The following is a 9,845-nucleotide window of genomic DNA, read 5'->3' as shown; positions in this document are numbered from 1 at the left end:
TCTAACTTCGGGGAACCTAGGCTGATGGTGATGTGTGCTGTTTTACTCATCCTTGTCCTACTTATTCTGTAAGTAATAAATACCCGTTGATCACACCATTAGAAGTATCTTCTCTGTATTCTGCTCCCAATAGGCTTTCACTAAAAATTGGTGAATACAGTGACATTGCAAAGGCATTTCTCATACAAGAATGCAACAGATTGTTCAGGTCCCCAAAGGCCTGCATGTAGGTTTGGGACTTCCTAAGGGAGAGGATGCAGAACAGACTGGAGAGGAAGGAGGCCTTCTACCAAGAATCTACCTTAAATAGTGGGGATAACCATCATGGAGGCATCCATATCTTCTGGTCTTACATACCTTCTGGCCCACAGTCCTTGATAAGATGGCATGAGCAGCCAGCCTTCTACTAACATTTCTGGGTCTGGGAGAAGAATCTTACTTTGTGTGCAGGTGAGTATCCAAGGCGCCTAACCTGCCTCTCTAGTGAGTCCATGATCAGTTAGTAAGAACAAGGACCCTGATATTGAGGATTATCGCTGCCGTGCTAAATTGGGTGCTGTCCGGGTGGCTAAAGGTACACTTCATGATGGTGTCCAGGATCATCAAGGAGATGTGTTCAAAGAGCTCCAGATATAAGTTCTGGGTGATGAGCTTCTCCCATTTGTCCTTGGCAGGACGGGGACACTGACTCTACTCAAACTTTCCCAGAAAGCCCATGCTAAAAAGGCCTAGCTCTCCTCTCTGTCTCCCCAGGTGTCCTGTTGAGAATCCTTCATTTTCTAAAGCACATGTGTTGCAGCAAATTAAGTTTCCAAAGCAAATATTTAAAGTAATGTCTATTTTTTTCACAGGTTTTAATTATAAATTTTAACATATACTTTCATAATAATCTGAATCAAGTGTTGAATTTTAGGAACAATTTGTGATGAAAACCAGCTTTTGGTTGACCAGAATACATTATTTTTCTAGTTGCAAATACCTAGAGGACTGTTTGGTGTTCTAAGAGCCGAGATAGACCTGAGGGACAGGTAGAACCCCAAGTTTAGGGAGCAAACGTACCAGTGCAAGATAAAACCAAAGGAGCCATATGGGGGCTCCTAAGGAAAGGGCATCAAGGATTTCAATTCCTTGTCATTAAGCAGACTTTCCTGAGCCCAAGTTTAGTAACAAATCAGAGTCCTGATGGGAGGTCATGGTATGGTAGGGTCTGAGCCATGGGAATGTAGACCCTGTGTCCATTTCAGTCCACAGAGTGGCTCAAATTCATGCAAAAGTCATAAGCTCCACACCTGAGCCCATCTGAGTAACATACTTGGATGTCTTCCCTGCCACTGAAGCTGCCACTGCCCAGGCCAGCCAGGGACAGCTTGTCCTCCTGTTTAAGGGGCAAATGACCATGCTGAAAAAAGCCTATGTTGAAGACATGGAGGCGGGCGGAGAAGGGGTCCCAGGATAGATTATAACACTTTCTATTTTGGGCAATGAGCAAACCGTGGATCTGAGATGGTGCTAGGTCTTCTCCCATGCCACTGATTTTTTGGGGAGCCCTGGTCTTATAGTAGTGGTCTGAGACTCTGCTTTTGGTAAGTACTGGAGGGGGTTTCAATCAATCAGGAGAAGGATTTATATATACCAATATGAGAAGGAAGCTTCTTTCTAATTGCTGGAAAGCTAGTGTATTGGGGTATATATGCAAGTGTGTAGGAGTGCATGCCTGTGTATATCTGCCAGGTGTGTCTTACAAAGTGTCTAAACATGTGTATGTGAGTAAGTGGGTTTGTCTGAATCCATGTCTCTACATGGAAGTGAGCACAAGTGTGTTTAAGCATAAAACTTACATCAGGTTGGGTGATAGTGTATGTAAGTGTGAGAGCAAACAGGTCCTGGCCTTACAAATGTGTCTAAGTGACTGATGATAGGTATGTGTATTCAAAGCAGGTGATGTGCCTGTGTGGGCTGAGAGTGTTATTGTGTGTGGCTGTGTCTGATGGATGTCCCTGGGACGCACATGTTTGAGTTTGGACTGTGTGAGTATATGCTGTGAGTGTGTGTGGGTCTGTGAATAAGGGTATGTGTGGAGCTAAGAGAGAGAAAGAGACTTACTAGCATCACTTGCACAGTGTGAGTCAGCCATGAGCCCCACTTAGGACTTCAGGATGTCATAGTGGAAGTCTGGAGTCAGCATCTACTGATGCTAGAAGCATGTCTGCCCGTTAATAGGGACAAACTACACCATGGGCCAGAGATGGGTGTGTGCATGTGTTTGTTGGGGGAGACAGGATCAGAAGGACTATCAGAGATAATTTAGAAGGGAAAAAAAATGGTCCTGGCAGGGACAAAGCCCAGCTGAAGGCACATCATGTGCAAAGGCTGGGAAAGCTTGTCACATTTTAGGAATGAGAATATTCTAATTTGGCTGGTACATAGGATGTGATCATCATAGCTGCAAGACAAAGGTAGAAAAGGAGAATTAGGGAACAGGCCTTAAATAAGTGTCAGGATGAAACATTTGGGCAGAATTGAGAAGTGATGTGGAAGATGCTGAACTTCAGGGGGGTGTCTCTCATCATCAAGAGGATGGAGTTAGGGTTTTGTTAGAATAAAAAATGAAGCTTGATTCAAGAATGCAGGTGGTGACAGTGGTGGCTAGGCATCTTTTATTCTCTGTGAGCCAAAGAAATCACTCATGGCAAACCTAACTGGAGAGGGGACCACTGTCTTAGTTATATACATGTACCCATATAGGGAGCCAGGAATCTGTAGCTATCATGAGACTGGGTCTGAAAGGTTAAGGACAGGCATTAAGAGGAAAATGGATGGGACTGGACAAGGTAGCCACCAGGAGGCAGCTGTGTTCCAGATCATTGTCTACCATCATATCTTGATGATTGTCAGCTGTAAATCTATGCAAAGCTACCTCCCACTTACCTACCATCCTCTAATGTCTCCGTCCCAATAGTTAGTATGGGCTCAGGGAGGCAGACTCCGTCCACCTTCAGCAGAAACCCACAGGAATAGAATGCTGAATTGTCCAGAAACCTAGGCAATATCTTAAATACCAAACAGTAAGACAAAAGCCTTGTGGTTTTTCTACAATTTATGTTAGCTTTGCCATCCCATGACCCATGACAGGCCAAATGAGAGCTACCAGACACATCCCAGTGTGGATCAGAAATTTGCCTTTCCGTCTAGGGCAATGTACAAAACAGTGTATCTCAATTCAGTTCAAAAAAAAAAAAAAAAAAGGAAAGAAAAAAAGTTAGCCCCACACAGCTGTTTTAATGTCTAGCACTAAGAAATTATTGTTGTCCTGAGGCTGGGTTGTGAGCTGGGGGAATGGTTGGTGGAGGGTTTAGTTACTGATGTTTGAACTGCACTCTCCTAGAATTTTAGAGAACCAGAGGCATATATCCAAGAGGGAAGAGCTGCTCCAGCTGGGACACGGTTTTTGTTCTCATCTGATCTCCCAAGAATCACCTTCATGTAGTCAGAATCATAGACTGGAATGAGTACCTTATTCCCCAGTAGCCAATGAGGACAGACACGTGGAAATTTATCTATCATTTCAGAAACTGTTGCAGCTCCTGTTCCTTTTGGAACTGTAACCAAGGGAGAGACAAGCGAAAAAAAACTTTCTTTTTAGATCCAGTGCTTGAAATGGAGGTCAAGAGAAGGGCAGCTGCAGGGTTTGTAGTTTTGGATCCAGCAATACAGATTGGGAGTTTGGAACTGTTTCTGATGACCTGGTCTCTGATCCAGACTCTTGCTGTCTTTCCAGAACTTGTCATGTGACCAGATCTGTCCCTCTGTTGTATTAGTTATGAACCCTCACTAAGAACTGCCTCTAGAACCTTACACATTATAGCTATTTGATAAATGTTGTTCCGAGATTGACTTCATCCATATTGTACAACTCTTTTTTTATAGACTTACATTATATAATCCTCACAGCAATTTCAATGGACTTATCTTCAAGTTCACTGATTCTTTCTTCTGCCTGCTGAAATCTGCTATTGAAAACCTTTAGTGAATTTTTAATTTCAGTTATTATACATTTTGCTGTAGAATTTCTGTTGATTTCTTTTAATAACTTCTATCTTCTTATTGATGGATTAGCTCTATTTGATTATCTCTGTTGGTCATGCAATGTTCTCTTGGTTTCCTTTAGCACTTTGAGCATATTTAAGACAGTTGATGTAAAGTCTTTGTCTAGTTAAGTCAAATGTCTGTGCTTCCTCGGACATAGTTTAGGTTAATTTCTTCTATGAATGGACCATATTTTTCTTGTTTTTTTTCATGCTTTGTAATTTTTTTTGTTGAAAACTGAACACTTTGGATATCATAATGTGGTTACTGAAAATCAAATCTTGCCTCTTTTCAGAGTTTGTTTTTGGTGCTTGCTATGGGCTACAGCCGTTTGTTTAGTGACTTTTTAAAACTATTTTTGAAAAGTCTATATTCCTTGTCATGTATGGTTTTTGAAGTCTGTTTCTTTAGCTTGTGTTCAGCTAGTGTTTTGATAGTGATTTTCCTGTACTTCAGAGGAGAGAGAGAGAGATAGAGAGAGAAGAAGAAGAAGAAAAAGAAGGACAGGAAAAGAAGAAAAGAGAAAATAAACTTTGCAGACTGGCTCTGTGCGGGGCTTAGTCAGGCTATTTACAAGTTTACCTTCATTTCCTGCTTGCTGAGGTAAAAGTTTAGGGTCTTATAAGTTTTTTCTGAGCATGCTTCCTTCCCTGGACATGCTGTGGCTTTCTAAATTCATCAGTATGTACGGGTGCTTTTGAACGCCCTAATGACTCCACAGCACATAAAACAACAAGAAAATTTCACAAAGAAACCCTATCCCTAGCTTTTCCTCCCAGGCTTTTGATGCTCTGCTCTTTGCCTCAGAGGTAATCTTTTGCCCTAGGCGGCTGCAGGGTGTTTGTTTGCCTCATAGTGTCCTTTTGCCTTGCAATGTTTTTGAAGAATGCCTGCTGCTTTTCTGCCAAGTGAATTCCAAGTTAGGGGAAACAAAGGGAAATGCCTTGCATCCTTTATGCTGCCTCAAATAGATTAGAGCAAGCCCACACAAATATTTGAGAATAACGTCTTTCTGCTCCCTCAGGAATCAGGGACCAAGGGAATGCAGGCTGTCATATTTAAAACAACTACCAAATCAGGGAAGTGTGGAGGAGAAGGGCAAGTAAACATGTTACAAAGCTTTCCTACCATTTTTAAGTAGTCTTTTTGTTGATTCAGTGTTTACTTGGTTGTTGTAATCCTTTGTTTTCTAGAGTTATGAAAAGTTGATTTGGACAGTTCTCGCTTGTTTTTTGATGCTTCTCTGGAGCTATGTGCCCTTGGAGCTACCCACTCAGCCAATTTCCCTGACAATCATTCCCAGTGGAGTCTCTTACTACCCCAACTTCCTTGGCCCATCCTCCAGGACCCTGCACATGCCTGTCAAACAGAGACCTGGGGAAGCCTGTTCCAGCACTGTACAGTGTCTCCTTTCTGATTGCTTGGTGCTGAAGCCAGTCAGCTGCTCCCAAATCCTGCCTCCTGGTACTGCCATTGGTTCCCTGCCATTGGTTCCGTTTGGGGATTCCAAGGGGCTAACCTATATTCTGTCTGCCCATTCCCCTCTCTGGGCCATTCTGGTGCTTCCTGGCCTACCAGCCCTTAAGATAGCCAGCTGTGCCTCCCATGGGCTGGCTCCTGTCTCTGAGCAGGTCAGGCTGGAGTGAATCAATACTCTTGTAGAGGAGCTGTTTTCCATGATAACAATGGTGGTAACTCTGTAGGTAGATACCCAGGGCCCCTCTGGCCCCTCAGGTATGGCCACCCATGTCTGGCAGTACTCCACCAGAGTTGGCCTCAACTGGCTGCTTCTGGGAGCTACAGCCCCAAAGGAACTTGTTACCTAAGAGTGAGCAGGTGAACAGGTAATAATGGGGGCCAAAACACGTACCGGTCAGGTGTTGCGGCAGGCACCCCTGTGATAGGAGGTAGGCCATGGGGGAAAGATGAGGCTGTGGGTGATGTTTGGGGCTATTTGAATCTCAGAGTTGTGTGTTCCTCTTTTCATAGTCCCTGTTGGATTTCACCCATATTAATGGGTGAGTTTATTGAACTTACTAAATGCTTATATATCACAGGCATTAGCACTATTGTTATTCATACTAATTATAGTGAGTGTGATTTTGGCTCTTGCTGTGTGCCAGGCACCATTCTCAACTTATAATATTTCGCTTGAGTATTTTTATTATTGTCACCTCCATTTTATAGCTGAGGAAACTAATGCATAGTGATACTACTTAAAGTTATACGGCAGAGCTAGGATTTGAACGTAGATAGCTTGGCAACAGAGCCTATATGCTTAACTGTCACACCTTGTCACCTGACACCTGGCCTGAAAGATTAGGTTCAACCTAACTGCCTGTGGCATTTAAATTTATGACTTTGGCAATAATTGAAGTATTGGCAAAATAAAAATTTAAGGCAGTATTATAAGAGCTACAAAAATTTGACTGCAAGAGGAAAGGAGGATTGCAGAGGCCTTTCTTTTCTCAGAGAAGGGGGCAACAGTATTATCAACAGTGTGGAGCCAAAGACGGGAACTGTTAAATTCAGCCATCAGAGGAGCAGAAGGTGAAAGATGATTCCGTATCATGAATATTATTATCTTAAAAATTATCTACTTAATGGGTCTGATAATCACTTAATGACCATCAGTGTAATGGGAAAGTCACTGGAATAATTTTTAGTAGTTCCTCATGTCAAATCATAGCTCAAAAAGGGCATCACTCAGCTAGAGACCACTGCATCAAAAAATAAATAAATAAAGGTTACAATATCCAAAAATCATCAAATAATCTGGAAGTCATTAGTACCGCAATTCGCATGAACAAACTGGGCTTTAGCTGTTTCCTTGTGGCTGAATTTAACAGTTCCCGTCTATGGCCCCACACTGTTGATAATACAGTTGCCCCCTTCTCTGAGAAAAGAAAGACCTCTGCAATCCTCCTTTCCTCTGATGTCTGTTCAGTCAGAAGACCTTGGTGAGCCCCTCTCCATGGGGGCCCCCTTGTCTTGCTAGGTGCCCTTCACACACAAGGCTTATTTCTTCTAGTCCTGGGATGAGAAGGCACTGTCTTTCCCAGGCTGAAAGCTGCTCCTGTCTCTCCTCCCTTCTGTCACTCCGCACACCTGAGATGAGCAGCCCCTCTGTGCCAGGCTCTGTGCTGAGCACTGGGGTACAGGGAAGTGCCTGATATGCTTGATCCCGAGAAGTTCACGTCCAGGGGTGGAGAGGAGAGGAGCGTAGGTTGGTAAATAAAACCAAACCCATTGCCATTGAGTTGATTCCGACTCATAGTGACCGTATAGGACAGAGTAGAATTGTCCCATAGGGCTTCCAAGGAGAAGCTAGTGGATTCGAACTGCTGACCTTTTGGTTAGCAGCTGAGCTCTTTCCCATGAAGCCACCAGGGCTCCGGTGGGTAAATAGACCCTCTTTAATGGCAGAACACAAAGTCAATAGCCCTCACCTGGGGGCTATCCTGGAAGCCTTTCCCCTCATGTTTGCCTGGGATTGTCATGGTTTTTGCACTGAAAGTCCCATGATTCAGAAAACCCCTCAGTCTCTGGCAAACTTAGAAAGTTGGTCCCCTACAAGTGACATCATCCCTCCCCCTTCCCAGCAGTCAGCCTCTTCCTCTGCCCTGACACCTTCTTAGATTTCCTATCTGCCTCCCCCAGAGACCATGAACCTCCAGGGCAAGGATTCCCTCAGACTCATATTTCTGGTCACAAGTGAAGTAGGGCCAGGCAAGGAGATAGGATTGAGTAAGTGAGAGGAGGAAGCATCTAGAAACCTTGTTCTTTGAGAAGAGCTGAGGCTGCTGGGGCTGCTCAGCCTGGAGAGGAGGAAACTCAGGAAGGAATGATCATCATCCTCTAGCTCTGCAGAGTCATCAGGATGAACTTCAGATCTACACAGGAAGGAGTACCTGAGGGATTTGAGCAAGTCTAGGAGAGGCTTCTTGTAAGGCAGTGAGCTGTTTGTTGCTGGGAGTGAGGAGTTGACACCTGAGAGATAAGCTGGGTTTACCTGGAGGGCCAGGTGCCAGTCACATACAAGCCATTATCTGATGGACTTGCTGACTATGGTCTTAACCTTGGTCTTCCCTCTCCCCCCACTGCCCTTACCCCCTTCTTTTTACCTACTCCTTGTGCAGGAAGAGCCACTGGAAGGGAGGGAGTTGGAACAGGAACTGCTGGAGGGCTTTGAATAGCCATTGCCTGTACAGGTAGAGCTCGAATGCCTTCAGCAACAACAGAACCAGGTCTAGCAGGGAGGTCACTGGGAGAAGCCTAGACATACTACCCAGGAGTCTGGTGGGGCTCAGTACAGAAACACTCATGGTGTAGTTTCTTCTGTATCACTTACTGTCCCTGACCACCCCTGAGTGCCCTTGACCTCCTCTGCCAGAGTCCAGGGATGATCACCCCACCCACTTTCAAGAAGGGTGAAAGGTGAGGGCAGAGCTTAGAACTCTGCCAGCAGAACTAACAGTGGAGCATCCACCTTAGGAAACCGTGGGAGAAATGCTTTATCAATTGACCCTGATAATGGCCACAGACACACGCACTTTTCCTTCTTCAGTTTCTTCATCAAATATTTGATGAGCATTACTGTGTGCCAGCCAGTATGCTAGGTGCCAGGACGAGGCTGCAACCAACCCCAACAGACATGATCCCTGACTTTGAAGTACTCAAAGTCTAGTTTGTTGCATTTTATAATGTTTATTTCACTAGCACTTTTTGTTAAGTGATCATATATGACAATTTTCAATATGATATATAGATTCAGACCCTGATAGTAACCAATTCTTTAAATATTTACTTTATTTCTTATAACAATACTAATTTTACATACCACTAATAACCTATTTCAACTCTTTATTGGGTGAAGAGTAGAAATTAAATCATTTCTATTAACTGATGATGAGATTGAGGAACAGTTGCTAATACAGTTACCCCTCACTATTTTTATACAATTGCATTGGAGACATTTGTTTCATACTATCAGTAGCGTGATTCCTTCCCAATTCAAGTACATGAGAATTTTAGCAAATCTTTATACTTAACCTTAGTTATGACCTTTTCCCACTAATAGGTCTACCTTTACCTGTAATGGAAAATCTGCTCAATTCCATAAGCCATAGGAGGTACTACATCAGTTTCGGCCCTACTTGACTCAAGTACTATAGCTGTAGCTGGAGAATTTTTGCTAATTTGCTTTCATCTTATAATAGAAAATTATGATATAATTCAAATCTGATACTCTGCTTAGAAGCACTTACTACATTGCTTACTGTAGTCTGTGCTTTAACACAAAAAGAAGCAATCTTTGATGGTTATGAGGGAGGGGGAGGATGGGGAGGGGAAAACACTAGATAAGTGGTAGCTCTGGTGAAGGGTAAGCCAGTACACAGTACTCGGGAAGCCAGCACAAATTGACCAAGACAAAGTCACAGAAGCTTCATAGACACATTCAAACTCCCATAGGGATCGAGTTACTGGGCTGAGGACTGGGGACCATGGTCTCAGGGGACATCTAGCTCAACTGGCATAACATAGTTTATAAGGAAAATGCTCTTCTTCCTACTTTGTTGTCTGAGGTCTTAAAAGCTTGTGAGCAGCCATCTAAGATATATCTACTGGCCTCACCCTGTCTAGAGCAAGGGAGAATGAAGAAAACCAAAGACACAAGGGAAAGATTAGTCCAAAGAGCTAATGGAACACAACTACCACAGCCTCCATCATACTGAATCCAGCACAACTAGATGGTGCCC

At 43.6% G+C, this 9,845-nt stretch overlaps 1 pseudogene; it reads right to left on the bottom strand.

The window, feature by feature from the left end:
• Positions 1-495: 495 nt before the first annotated feature.
• LOC101351836 (cytochrome P450 4A11-like) lies at positions 496-8,411 on the bottom strand (annotated as a pseudogene).
• Positions 8,412-9,845: the final 1,434 nt, after the last annotated feature.

Source organism: Trichechus manatus, unplaced genomic scaffold, assembly GCF_000243295.1.
Source record: "Trichechus manatus latirostris isolate Lorelei unplaced genomic scaffold, TriManLat1.0 scaffold00015, whole genome shotgun sequence".
NCBI lineage: Eukaryota > Metazoa > Chordata > Mammalia > Sirenia > Trichechidae > Trichechus > Trichechus manatus.
Note: the sequence above shows the minus strand (reverse complement) of the source record. Positions and strands in the feature narration are given on the sequence as shown.